We start from the raw sequence: 15,695 nt of genomic DNA, 5'->3' as shown, positions 1-15,695 counted from the left end.
TATGTTTTCTTATCTCTACCACCAATACACTGTGGCATTCTGCTTCCAGGAGTCCTAAATGTTGCATAAACATTTAGCTGTGTCTTTGCTTCATTCTCTTCACAGAATCAAGCACAGAAGGAGGTCAAGTGATTTGCCCAAGGCAGGGTATTGTGCCAGTAACAGAACTGGGAATTGAACCAGAAGTCAGACTCCCAGGTAATGCAAAATCTAGATGAGAAAGTCTTTTTGCTGTTGTTGGTTCTGTCGCTTATCTTGTTTCTCTTTATACTAACACATAAACTACATTCCCTCCCTTTATGATCTGGTTCAGTGTTTGTATGGCTGTACTAAATCACTGGTGCCTGTTTTAAACGAGAAACTATGAGAAGGTAGGGACTACATTTATGCAACAAAGACAAATGGAATTAAAAGTCAACTCTCCAATAATTCTACAATTCTTTTATAATCTGACAAACCCTGCAATAAATGTGGCTAGAAAATCACAATATGAGGGAGAACTGAGGCTTTCTTCCAAAAAATAATTGCCTTTCCACTTCCCTTTTCAGAACTACTATTCTGACGGGGTATTAGACATATCATGATAGAAGAGTGATTTCTCTTAACCAGTAGCTGTAAAGAGGGAGAGCTTCTGAGATTTCTGTTGGTCACTATGATTAAAAAAGAAAATTGATGTGGCTTGAGTATAGTTTATTTTTATGTAAAAGTTCATTAGTCATTGCCAATTTTACCAACCTGTCTCCTAGTGAGGCAGAAATTAATTTAGCAGACAATTAATCTGGTAGTAAAATGAATCAAAGACCATACAAGCAGTCACAGCCTCATCATCATATTAATAATTTAAATTAGCATGCTAAGGTTCATCAAAAATTTTCTAATACACCATTACATTTGATTTTCACAATAGTCCCATCAAGGACACAATATATAAATTTTTATCCCATTTTATTTGTTATCTATCTTGATACCTGACTGACAAGTGGTAGATTTAAGACTAGAGAGTGATACAGGCACTGTATTGTCCATTATATTGATACCTTGCTTCTACTGTCTTCCCCATCCATTCTCATATCGCTGTATATAAGTAGGGTGGGCCAGTGGTGTGCTAATAAACTGATATGGGAGGGGAAGGGGGAAGCCCTGATTTGTAACATTTGATAATGTGCATTGTGTAAATACTCCCACCATTGTTGATTTTGAGCTAATGATGAGACAATAATGAACACAGAATTGAGAAGAGATGTGCACATTCAAGCTCTTGTAATCTGGGATGAACTGGCTCTAGAACACCACGGAGAAGGAGATCTAAAACATCAAATTGTGAGGACATGGACAGACAGCATGAAACAGTTATTCCTTGATTCAAACGTACTCAGCACCTACTCTATAACTGGGGTTCTTTTAAGTGCTTGTGAGGGGAGGTTGAGATAATAATATATACCATTTTTATTTTTTTAACATCTTTACTGGAGTAAAACTGCTTTACAATGGTGTGTTAGTTTCTGCTGTATAAAAAAGTGAATCAGCTATACATACACATACATCCCCATATCGCCTCCCTCTTGCGTCTCCCTTCCACGCTCCTTCTCCCACCCCTCTAGGTGGTCACAAAGCACCGAGCTCGCCTCCCTGTGCTATGCAGCTGCTACCCACTAGCTATCTATCTTACATTTGGTAGTGTATATATGTCTATGCCCCTCTCTCACTTCATCCCAGCTTACCCTTCCCCCTCCCCATGTCCTCAAGTCCATTGTCTGCCTCTGTGTCTTTATTCCTGTCCTTCCCCTAGGTTCATCAAAAACATTTTTTTTTTAGATTGCATATATATGTGTTAGCATACATTACTTGTTTTTTCTCTTCCTGACTTACTTCATTCTGTATGCCAGTTTCTAGTTCCATCCACCTCAATAGAAATAACGCAATTTCATTTCCTTTTAAGGCTGAATAATATTCCATTGTATATATGTGCCACATCTTCTTTATCCATTCATCTGTCGATGGACACTTAGGTTGCTTCCACGTCCTGGCTATTGTAAATAGAGCTGCAATGAACATTGTGGTACATGACTCTTTTTGAATTATGGTTTTCTCAGGGTATATGCCCAGTAGGGGGATTGCTGGGTCATATGGTAGTTCTATTTGTAGTTTTTTAAGGAACCTCCATACTGTTCTCCATAGTGGCTGTATCAATTTACATTCCTACCAACAGTGCAAGAGGGTTCCCTTTTCTCCACACCCTCTCCAGCATTTATAGTTTTAGATTTTTTGATGATGGCCATTCTGACTGGTGTGAGGTGATACCTCATTGTAGTTTTGATTTGCATTTCTTTAATGATTAGTGATGTTGATCATCCTTTCATGTGTTTGTTGGCACTCTATCTTCTTTGGAGAAATGTCTATTTAGGTCTTCTGCCCATTTTTGGATTGGATTGATGTTATTTTGATATTGAGCTGCATGAGCTGCTTGTAAATTTTGGAGATTAATCCTTTGTTAGTTGCTTCATTTGCAAATATTTTCTCCCATTCTGAGATTTGGATTTTCATCTTATGTTTTCCTTTGCTGTGCAAAAGCTTTTAAGTTTCATTAGGTCCCATTTGTTTATTTCTGGTTTTATTTCTATTTCTCTAGGAGGTGGGTCAAAAAGGATTTAGCTGTGATTTATGTCATAGAGTGTTCTGCCTATGTTTTCCTCTAAGAATTTGATAGTTTCTGGCCTTACATTTAGGTCTTTAATCCATTTTGAGTTTATTTTTGTGTATGTTGTTAGGAAGTGTTTTAATTTTCCCCAGACCTTCTGGCACCTGAGGATTGATCACTGTCAACCAGAGAATTATGCACAAGCTGATCACATACCCTTGGATGCCCCTCCTTCACCTGGCCTTTAAAAATGCCTTGCTGAAATCTTTTGGGGAGTTTGGGTTTTTTTTTTTTTTTTTTTTTTTTTTTTTTGAGCATAGGCCACCTGTTCTCCTTGCTTGGCCCTGCAATAAACTTTTCTCTACTCCAAAGTCTGATGTTTCAGTTTGTTTGGCCTCACTGTATGTTGTGTTTGGTAACAGTTGTGTCAGGGGGTTGGTTACAATATTAAGGGGTATAGCTGAGAAGGCTAAGACTAAGGTGAGGCATGGGAGGCACCCAGAGCACAAAACTTAAGGAGGCATCCACTCTCAGTTGCTAACCCTGCACTTGTATAAGCCTGAGAATGAGCATTTCCTTAAATCTTTTGTCCTGTCCCACCCCTGAGTCCTGGAACGAAGTATTTGACTAGAAAAGTATTTGAGGATACAAGTCATTCTGACATCTGAAGGACAGCATTGCGTCATGTTCAAAAGAGCTGAAGCAAAGAGTTTTTATGAGAGTGTGGTAAGACAAAGGAAAGGCAGGTGAGATATGCAGAAGTGAGAACATGGAGGACCTTGCTTGCCAGCTGAAGAATTTGAACTTGATCCTAAAGACAATGGTGAGCATAGGGGGCTTGTGTTTAATAGGTTTTAAATAAGGTCGGCACATGGTCAGGTCTGAATTTTAGAAATATCTTTGTGGTTGAAGCATGGAGGATGGTGTGAAGGAAGAAGAGCATATATAAAAGATGTTTAAGAAGTAAAAGAAATTAGTCATTGCTGAAGAATTGTGTTATTAGGATACTATTATGGGCTCAAAGTGAAGACAGAGGATGATCAGAAAAGGCAACTTGGTTTTCCTTAAGACGTTCCTGTGGTCAGTCTTAGTCTTCAAACATTTACACTGTGCAGAAAGAGATGAGAATGAGTCATTTCCTTCACAACAAAATGTCGTTTGGGTGGTACATAATATCCAAAATGGCAGGTGCTATTGTCTTGATAACAATTACACAATATGTGGGTTATACCTCTTCTTACTTAGAATGAGAGATTAATTTATAAATTCAATTTGGTCTACTATCTTCATAATAAATATTCATTATTGAGAATGGACCTCAGCAGACTATTTTAATGGAGGAAAAATAGAAGTTGTAAAAAATACAGAAAAAATTAAAATGTCTAACAACAATGAAAGAACATCTTTTGCTTCTGTGTGTGTGTGTCTGTATCTGAATATAACTAATTTTTGTATAGACAAAGAATGGTTCATTTCTTCTGCACTTTTTCTAACTTTCCAATCTTTTGGTGCTGATCTCCCATCACTCAGGCTGCCTCTTGTTCTTTTGTTAGAAGTGAGGACATCAGGGATATGTATATATAAATAATGGTGTTCTTTACTCTTACAAGAAAATATTTCTATGGCATTGTATTAAATGTGGGAATGAAATATATATCAAGAACAATTATACTTTATTTGGTGGACATTTTATCACAAAATATATTAATGTTAAAACTTTTTTACTGTTTTGCTAATAAAAGTTCTTTGGTTACAGATGAAAAAGGCCATGTTGCTCTAATTTACACAAAATAAGGAGAATGTATTAAGGCACTTGATACAGTTCTTGTAAAATTCCATCAAATAAAATATGTAAAATATTTGGTACACTGTCTGGTACATAATAAATGCTCGATAAATGTTAGTAGTTATTATTATCAGTGTTAATTCAGCAAAATATTTACAGATGCTGGGTAACAGTTCCAGGCACAACAAGCCTATGAGGTAGGTATTATAATCTTCATTCTACATACTAGAAATGAGCTCAGAGAGGTTAACTGACTGTCCCAAGATCACAAGGCTAGTGAATGAAAGACCTGAGATATGAATTCAAGTTTACTTTCATGGAGACAACTACCAAAAGGGGCTGGAGTTAGTGGAACTGAGAACACAGGTGGAGGGTTTTGTTTCAGAGAAAAAGGTCAGGAAGAAAGGATGAATTTGAAAAAGTTCTACAGTATAGATGATGATATTTAAGCAGTTCTCACTAAAGGGAGAAAAGGAAAAGGAAGTCAAATTTGTTTAATATTTACTTTTATTAGATACTTCGATATTTGCTTATATAGAGGTTTTTTTTTTTTTTTTTTTTGTGGTACGCGGGCCTCTCACTGTTGTGGCCTTTCCCGTTGCGGAGCACAGGCTCCGGATGCACAGGCTCAGCGGCCATGGCTCATGGGCCCAGCCACTCTGCGGCATGTGGGAGGCTCCTGGACCGGGGCACGAACCTGCGCCACCTGCATCGGCAGGCAGACTCCCAACCACTGCGCCACCAGGGAAGCCTCTAAAGTATTTCTTTGAATACTAACAAGAAACCTGTGAGACAGATGTTATCATCCCCATTTTTCAGGTCAGGAAACTTGAGGTTCAGAGTGCTTGATTATCTTGACCAAGGTTACATAGTTACCAAGTGGCAGAGTTAGGATAAAAAAACAAATCATTTTACTCCAGTAAATTATGTTATCTGTACTTTGCTTATGGTAATTGACTTCTTTATGAAATAGAAAGTTAGTCCAGGTGAGTAGTTAAAAATATTCTAGTAAGGGGTGTTGTAATGGGCTGAACTGTGTTCCTCCAAATTCGTTATGTTGAAGTCCTAACTCCCAGTACCTCAGAATGTGACTGTATTTGGAGGTATGTAGAATCTTTATTTTTTTTTTAATATTTTTTTTTTGGGGTGTGGACCAATTTTAAAGTCTTTATTGAATTTGTTACAATATTGCTTTTGTTTTATATTTTGTTTTTTTTGGCCACAAGGCATGTGGGATCTTAGCTCCCTGACCAGGGATCGAACCCGCACCCCCTGCATTGGAAGGCAAAGTCTTAACCACTGGACTGTCAGGGAAGTCCCTGTAGAGTCTTTAAAGAAGTAGTGAAGTTAAAATGATTATCATTAGGGCTGGTCCTAATCCAATATGAATAGTGTCCTTGTAAGAAGAAATTAAGACACAGACATGTACACGTACAGAAGGAAGACCACGTGAAGACATAGGGAGAGGCAGCCATATACAAACCAAAGTGAGAGGCCTCAGAAGAAACCAACCCTCCCAACACCTTGATCTTGGACTTATAACCTCCAGGATTGGGAGAAACTTAAATTTTTGTTTAAGCCACCCAGTCTGTAGTAGTTTCTTATGGCAGCCCTAGCAGACTAATACAGGTTTTTAGAGTAACACACAGGCAAAATCATACTGAGACAATTAATTTGTACTCTCCTGTATTTATTTTAATAGTATTTTAATTGCAAAAGTTAAATATATACATATTTATTGTAGAAAATTTGAACATCACAAGAAAGTATTTTATCTAAATACAATCACCCTACTTCCTACCACTCAAAGCAAATATTAACATTTCACTATTTCCTGCTATTTGTATGCCTTTTTATCTTGTATAAAATATTTATCTTACTTTTCAAACAACATTATAAATTTACCATTTTCTCATGCTCCTGAAAACTTCTCACAATCATATTTTTAGTGGCCTTGTTATATTTCATCATACTTGTCTATTTTTGCACGTTTAGAATGTTTGCATTTTACTATTCTGAATAACGTTGCAGGAAGCCTCTATATGAGTTAAAAGTTTCTAAAATCTGCTTATTCCCTTAAACTAGATTCCTGGAAGTGAGATTATTGGATCACAGTTCTAGAAATGTAAGTCCAACATATACTATGTATACAACAATGCTGCAAATATGGTTAATATATGTCACAAGAAGGGAAAATAATATTTATTGGGCACTTAATATGAGCCAAATTCTATGTTAGGCACTTTAATATATATTTCTCATTGTTCACATAAGACTGAGAGTCATATTCATTTTAAAGATGAAACTGAGGCTCAGAAGGGTTAAATAACTTGCTCAGTGTCACATAGTGAGTGGCAGAGCAGTAGTCTACCAAAAGGCACAACCCTATTGAACTGAGGGAAAGACTGTCCTATCTTCACTGTGTGGATTTTTATTTGCTTATTTGTTTTTTGTTTCCTATGAGGAGAGCAATTTATATCCTAGGTTGTATGTCATTCTTCTTTTACTGTATCTGTTATGTAGAAAAGCTGTAATCCCCAGTGTGCTCTGCTTCTATGGCCCTTATATCAATGTTGTATATTGGGAATTGTTTTTTCTAATGGATGGAGGGAGAGAGTAACCTTTGGACTTGTGAGAATGAGGCAGTTCTGGCTGTTTTAGGAATTGTCTGAATAGATGACTGCTACAAACCTATGGGCAAGTAAGACAGGAGGGGCCAAAGCAAAAGACTATACATTTGCTATCTGTGCTGTTTTTCTTCAGTGGTGAACTAATTTAGACCACCTATGTATATGTTTGTCTGCCTAGCTCCACTGGTGTAAGAGTTAGTGGGAGTTCTCCCCATATCTTAACAAGGGATTTGGACTGAATTGTCTCAAATCCTTGGATTTCAATGCTTTTGCTAGTTTTGTCTTTTATTGAGTAATGTTTTAGAACTTGGGAGATGACAGATCAAGGGCTGAACACCTGATTATCATCAACAATCCTTATATAGAAATCTAATTCCTAAATATTAAAAGCCTATCCCTTGTAAAATGTGTCATCTTTATAGTGCATGTGCATGCCTATTTGCTCAACTTGGTCAAAAAAGGAAAGCTTGTAGCATATTTTAGCTGGGACAGCATAGTTTTAAATGGCTTCTGAGTTGAGTGCCTCTGCATTTTTACAGTTATCTAATAGTAATACCCTTACTCTGGTGGATTTATGTAGTTTTTAGTTATGATATTACCTTAACAATTTGCATGGCAAGTCAGATTGGAATACTCTAATAATATTTGAGCTCTGACAAGAATAAGTCCATGCTTGGGCTTCCCTGGTGGCTCAGTGGTTAAGAATCTGCCTGCCAAAGCAGGGGACATGGGTTTGAGCCCTGGCCAGGGAAGATCCCACATGCTGCGAAACAACTAAGCCCATGTGCCACAACTACTGAGCCTGCACTCTAGAGTCCACAAGCCACAACTACTGAGCCCGAGTGCCACAACTACTAAAGCCTGCGTGCCTAGAGCCTGTGCTCCACAACAAGAAAAGCCACCACAATGAGAAGCTCGTGCACAGAAACTAAGAAGTAGCCCCCTCTTGCCACAACTAGACAAAGTCCACACGCAGCAGCGAAGACCCAATGCAGCCAAAAATAAATAAATAAAATAAATTTTAAAAAAGAATAAGCCCATGCTTATATACAAATTATAACAAGAATGCCAACACCAAAGAAATATAGGTGTGCTGTAGCATTTGTAGGGATTTCATGGTTATTTTTATAACATCTAACATGATAATCTCATTTTGACATTTTCAAATTTTACTGCAGAATAATTTGCAGGGCATTCATCTATGACATTGCCTGAAGCTAGAACTCTTATTTTCAAAGTACAGATTCCTGAAGAGAGTAAAGTATTGTGTGGTAATTTCCTATGTGCACATAAATTGTACATAGTTTCTGGAGTAAGAGCTCATTTATCTATTCATAGAATGTGCTTCTGAAATTATCTGTAAGTGTAAGATTTATATGTACAAATGCATTAAAATGAGAATGTTTAAGTAAAAGAGGTTTCTGTTTATTTGGGCAGTTTTTTGGACAGAAACAATTGATGCATTTTTAAGTTAAGTTGCTTCATTTATATTGTAACTATTACAGATTTTAATCAAAATTGAGGACTAATTTAAGCTCTTGGGAACAAAGCACACTTCAAATCTTCAACTAATTTCAACGTCTACAACTGCTCCTCTCAATGGCTCTGAAATCAGTTTGGCCCTTCATTGCTAGAAACTGCACAAATGAAATGGGAACTGGGAATGATTTGTACCCTGCATAATGTATACTGACTTCGGATGGCAACAAGAAAGATGGGGAAGAGATCTGCAAATCATAACTAAAAAATTCGGAGAAGTTTAAAAAAAAAACAAAACCTCTCCCATTGCTGCAGAAAATGATGTAATCCTCTTTAGCTGGTCTATTCAGCAGAACTGCTTCAGAAAACCAGATCATTTGGGTATAGGATGACATCATCAGTAAAATGTTACCAAAAAAAAAAAAAAAAAAACTTAGGGAATCATTATCTACTGGCAGAAATCAATGATTTCTAGAACAATGTAAGAATGGTAGGTTTTGAACCAGAATACAGGGAGCAAAATCATACAGATATACATGATTCTGGAATTAGATGTTTTATTTCTTAATGAATGCACGCACTGCCACACTATGTGTGGGAAAACTACCAGAAACAGAAGATGCCATGTTCTGTAAACTCAGTGTCAGAGATCATGTGTTAACACAGCTGAAGGAAAATGATAGGCCAGGCACATAGAATATTTATTTAGGAAACTGGAAAACTATTCTGAAGTGCTAAGAAAATACCACTATTTTTGAAAAAGAGCTATTGATATATTTTGAAAAAAAAAACTTTATACATACCAAATAAGCTTTATCCTTTCATTCTGTTTTGGGGTGAAAAAAGAAAGAAACAGAGAAAAAAGAAAAGAAAAGAAAAAGATAAATTTGCTTCTCACTAAAGAGAAACTATATAGCGCTTTTTTTTTTAAGTCCAGTTTTTTCTCATAGAATGTACGCTTGGGTAAGGCATCTTGCCATATTATACTTCTTGTCAGAAGGCTTGACAATTCATATATCCCTTTGAGGCTGATGATAGGTAACATAAAGATATCGTGCTCTGCATTGTGAAATTGTGTTTCCAATCATAAAGTATTGTTGTTTTTAAATGCAAAGTAATCCATGGTCATTGTGAAAATAAATGTATGTAAATACTGATAAAGTAAGAAGTGAAAGCATTCCTTCCCCATTTCATCCCCCAGGATGAATGACAATCAGAGGTTTGGCATGGATCCTTTCAGACACTTGTGCTTACAAAAAGATGTCCACAGAGGCATACACACTACAGTATGTAGGATCCAATTACACATCTGGTTTGTGGGTAATTTTCTACTTACATTTCTGGACGTTAAGTAGTCTTAGAATTGTTGTCTTACAAAAAGGCTGGAATGAACATCCTTATACACATATTCTTGTGCAAACTTGCAAGAATAGAGATTCCTAGAATATAATTGCTGAGTCGAATGGAGAACACATTTTAAATTAGGATTGAAACTGAATTGACTTCTAAATATTTATACTCCACAAAGAGTTCACGAGTGTACCTTTTATTCTATACTCTCCCAAAATCTGAATACAACCAATTTTGGGTTTATTTTTTGTCATTCTTACAATGGAAAATGGAATTTCAATAAACTTTAAATCCTTTATATATAATCTATTGCTGCTTCAATTTTCAGTTCAAACACTCGCTTCTTCAGAAACCTCATTTAGTGAACTCTTCATACCTATGAATCTTTAACATTTCCCCTGAGAATTCTTTCAAAATATTAATAATAATATATGGTCAGCAATGCTTTCTACTTCATCATGCCCCATCTAATTCCTTTATAAATTAAAAAAAAGTCTATCTAAGATCACATATGAATCAAAATAGTTGAAATACTTTATGTCTTATAACTTTTCACATTTTAGCTCTCACCTCTTCTGGGAACTTGCTTCATCAATTATCACCTCTTCTTTTTTATATTGAGTATTAATGTCTCCACTGATTCTTTCAGCCTTAAAATAGTCTCAGATTTCTTCCATTTCAAAGTAAGTCCTCTCATGGGAAGTGACATAAGTAAAATGGCAGAGTAGGTAGCTCCAAACTCTAGTCCCTCCACACACACACACACAAAAGTAGAAACTGTCAGAACCAACTTTGTCAGAACTCTGGAAAATAGTCAAAGGTTTATAGAAACCAAGTGAATGCTGAATCAACAAATAGGCAACTTAAAATGTAAAGTAAGCTTTGCGGCATTCTTCTTGCTTTTGCCCCACCCTGTCCTTAGCTCAGAGATGGTCCTGAAGACAGCCAGCCACATTCCCAGCTGTAGAAACATGGTCCCTTGTTCCAAAGGCACAGAGCATACCTTACTCACAAATTATTGTCTGTTCTAACCTGTCAGGAGGCTACCTGAAGGACTGACACAAGGCACTTGGTCTATGTTTTGCCTAACTTTGAACTCATTCAGGGCTGAGAAGTGGCAAAATATTCATTTAAGTACATTGTTCAAAAACATTGTAAGGTAAACTAAAAACCAGTGGCTACCTGGGGCAAAGATTACCATTGAGACAATGAACTCCCAAATATACTGGAAAAAAGGCTGGGGAGAGTTGTTTTTTTGGAAATTAGGGTATTCTAAAGTGTTTGCAGAGAGACCTTCAAGATGGCAGAGGAGTAAGACGTGGAGATCACCTTCCTCCCCACAGATACATCGGAAATACATCTACATGTGGAACAACTCCTACAGAACACCTACTGAATGCTGGCAGAAGACCTCAGACTTCCCAAAAGGCAAGAAACTCCCCACGTACTTGGGTAGGCAAAAGAAAAAACAGAGACAAAAGAATAGGGACAGGACCTCTGGGAAGAAGCTGTGAAGGAGGAAAACTTTCCACACACTAGGAAACCCCTTCACTGGCAGAGATGGGGCCTGGAAAGGGGGGTGAAGCTTCAAAGCCATGGAGGAGAGCACAGAAACAGGGGTGCAGAGGGCAAAGCAGAGAGATTCCCGCAGAGAGGATTGGTGCCGACCACCACTCACGAGCCCGAGAGGCTAGTCTGCTCAATCTCCAGGACGGGGTGGGGCTGGGAGCTGAGGCTCTGGCTTCAGAGGTTAGATCCAATTCTTTTGGATATATACCTGGGAGTGGGATTCATGAGTCATGTAGTACTTCTATTTTTAATTTTTGGAGGAACTTCCATACTATTTTTCATAGTGACTGCACCAAATTACATTCTTACCAACAGTTTACAAGGGATTCATTTTCTCCATATCTTTGAAAATCGTTTTCTTCTTCTTCTTTTTATTATTATTATTTTGGATAGTCACTATCGTAACAAGTGTGAGGTGACATCTTGTTGCCCTTTACTTTTCATTTCCTTGATGATTAGTGATGTTGAGCACCTTTTCACATATGTGTTGGCAATTTGGTACGTCTTTCTTGGAGAAATAACTATTTATGTCCTTTGCCCATTTAAAAAATTGGGTTATTTGCATTTTTTCTATTGAGTTGTATGAGTTCTTTATGTATTTTGGATATTAACCTCATATCAAATACATGGTTTGCAAATATATTCTCCTATTACATAGATTGAAATTTCACTGTTTCTTTTGCTGTGCAGAAGCTTTTTAGTTTATTTAGTCCCATTTGTGTATGTTCCTGTAGCTTCCTATACTCTTGATATCATATCTAAATAATGATGGCCAAGGTCAACGTTAAGAAGGTTTGCCCCTATGTTTGCTTCTAAGAGTTTTAAAGGTTAAGTCTTAGATTTAAATTTTTAATCCATTTAGAGTTGACTTGTGTGTGTGGTTTAAGATAAGGGTCCAATTTCATTCTTTTGCATGTGGATATCCGGTTTTCCCCACATCATTTGTTGAAGAGACTATCCTTTTCTGATCGTTTGTTCTTGGCACCTTTGCCAAAGATCAATAGACTGTATATAAGTGATATTATTTTTGGATTCTTATTCTGTTCCATTGACCTATATGTCTATCCCTATGTCAGTACTATACTATTTAAATTACTGTATCTTTAAAAAATATATTTTGAAATCAGGAAGTGTGATGTTTCCACCTTTGTTCCTTCTCAAGATTGCTTTTGCTATTTGGGGTCCTTCATAGTTCCATATGAATTTTAAGATTGTTTGCTCTGTTTCTGTAAAAAACGCTATGGGGATTATGATACAGATTGCATTAAATATATAGATCTTTTTGATTAATCCAGACATATTAACAATATTAAGACTTCCAACCCATGAATATGGGTTGTATTTCCATTTAATTGTGTCTTCTTTAATTTCTTTCATCAATATTTTGTAGTTTTCAGTATGAAAATTTTCACCTTCTTTGTTAAGTTTATTCCTAAGTATTATTTTTGATGCTACTGTAAAGGCAATTTTTTAAAATTTCTTTTTTGGATGGCTCCTTGTTGGTGTATTGAGATGCAAAGGATTTTGTATGTTGATATTGTACCCTGAATATTTACTGTATTTGTTTTTATATTTTTTAACATCTTTATTGGAGTATAATTGCTTTACAATGGTGTGTTAGTTTCTGCTTTATAACAAAGTGAATCAGTTATACATATACATATGTTCCATATCTCTTCCCTCTTGCATCTCCCTCCCTCCCACCCTCCCTATCCCACCCCTCCAGGCGGTCACAAAGCACCAAGCCGATATCCCTGTGCCATGCAGCTGCTTCCCACTAGCTATCTACCTTACGTTTGTTAGTGTATATATGTCCATGTCTCTCTCTCGCCCTGTCACAGCTCACCCTTCCCCCTCCCCATATCCTCAAGTCCATTCTCCAGTAGGTCTGTGTCTTTATTCCTGTCTTACCCCTAGGTTCTTTTTTTTTTTTTTTTAACATCTTTATTGGGGTATAATTGCTTTACAATGGTGTGTTAGTTTCTGCTTTATAACAAAGTGAATCAGTCATACATAAACATATGTTCCCATATGTCTTCCCTCTTGCGTCTCCCTCCCTCCCACCCTCCCTATCCCACCCCTCCAGGCTGTCACAAAGCACCGAGACAATATCCCTGTGCCATGCGGCTGCTTCCCACTAGCTATCTACCTTACTACGTTTGTTAGTGTGTATATGCCCATGACTCTCTCTCGCCCTGTCACAGCTCACCCTTCCCCCTCCCCATAACCTCAAGTCCGTTCTCTAGGAGGTCTGCGTCTTTATTCCTGCTTTACCCCTAAGTTCTTCATGACATTTTTTTTCTTAAATTCCATATATATGTGTTAGCATACGGTATTTGTCTTTTTTCTTCTGACTTACTGCACTCTGTATGACAGACTCTAGGTCTATCCACCTCATTACAAATAGCTCAATTTCGTTTCTTTTTATGGCTGAGTAATATTCCATTGTATATATGTGCCACATCTTCTTTATCCATTCATCCAATGATGGGCACTTAGGTTGTTTCCATCTCCAGGCTATTGTAGATAGAGCTGCAATGAACATTTTGGTACATGACTCTTTTTGAATTTTGGTTTTCTCAGGGTATATGCCCAGTAGTGGGATTGCTGGGTCATATGGTAGTTCTATTTGTAGTTTTTTAAGGAACCTCCATACTGTTCTCCATAGTGGCTGAACCAATTCACATTCCCACCAGCAGTGCAAGAGTGTTCCCTTTTCTCCACACCCTCTCCAGCATTTATTGTTTCTAGATTTTTTGATTATGGACATTCTGACTGGTGTGAGATGATATCTCATTGTAGTTTTGATTTGCATTTCTCTAATGATTAATGATGTTGAGCATTCTCTCATGTGTTTGTTGGCAGTCTGTATATCTTCTTTGGAGAAATGTCTATTTAGGTCTTCTGCCCATTTTTGGATTGGGTTGTTTGTTTTCTTGTTATTAAGCTGCATGAGCTGCTTGTAAATTTTGGAGATTAATCCTTTGTCGGTTGCTTCATTTGCAAATATTTTCTCCCATTCTGAGGTTTGTCTTTTGGTCTTGTTTATGGTTTCCTTTGCTGTGCAAAAGCTTTGAAGTTTCATTAGGTCCCATTTGTTTATTTTTGTTTTTATTTCCATTACTCTAGGAGGTGGGTCTCAAAGGATTTTGCTGTGATTTATGTCATAGAGTGTTCTGCCTATGTTTTCCTCTAAGAGTTTGATAGTTTCTGGCCTTACATTTAGGTCTTTAATCCATTTTGAGCTTATTTTTGTGTATGGTGTTAGGGAGTGATCTAATCTCATACTTTTACATGTACCTGTCCAGTTCTCCCAGCACCACTTATTGAGAGGCTGTCCTTTCTCCACTGTACATTACTGCCACCTTTATCAAAGATAAGGTGTCCATATGTGCATGGGTTTATCTCTGGGCTTTCTATCCTGTTCCATTGATCTATCTTTCTGTTTTTTGTGCCAGTACCATACCATCTTGATAACTGTAGCTTTGTAGTATAGTCTGAAGTCAGGGAGCCTGATTCCTCCAGTCCTTCTTTCGTTCTCAAGATTGCTTTGGCTATTCGGGGTCTTTTGTGTTTCCATACAAATTGCAAAATTTTTTGTTCTAGTTCTGTGAAAAATGCCAGTGGTAGTTTGATAGGGATTGCATTGAATCTATAGATTGCTTTGGGTAGTAGAGTCATTTTCACAATGTTGATTCTTCCAATCCAAGAACATGGTATATCTCTCCATCTATTTGTATCATCTTTAATTTCTTTCATCAGTGTCTTATAATTTTCTGCATACAGGTCTTTTGTCTCCTTAGGTAGGTTTATTCCTAGATATTTTATTCTTTTTGTTGCAATGGTAAATGGGAGTGTTTTCTTGATTTCACTTTCAGATTTTTCATCATTAGTATATAGGAATGCCAGAGATTTCTGTGCATTAATTTTGTATCCTGCCACTTTACCAAATTCATTGATTAGCTCTAGTAGTTTTCTGGTAGCATCTTTAGGGTTCTCTATGTATAGGATCATGTCATCTGCAAACAGTGACAGCTTTACTTCTTCTTTTCCGATTTGGATTCCTCTTATTTCCTTTTCTTCTCTGATTGCTGTGGCTAAAACTTCCAAAACTATGTTGAATAAGAGTGGTGAGAGTGGGCAACCTTGTCTTGTTCCTGATCTTAGTGGAAATGCTTTCAGTTTTTCACCATTGAGGATGATGTTGGCTGTGGGCTTGTCATATATGGCCTTTATTATGTTG

The sequence above is a fragment of the Delphinus delphis genome, chromosome X (genome assembly GCF_949987515.2).
Source record: "Delphinus delphis chromosome X, mDelDel1.2, whole genome shotgun sequence".
NCBI lineage: Eukaryota > Metazoa > Chordata > Mammalia > Artiodactyla > Delphinidae > Delphinus > Delphinus delphis.
The sequence above is the reverse complement of the archived record's forward strand: the minus strand, read 5'-3'. Positions refer to the sequence as shown.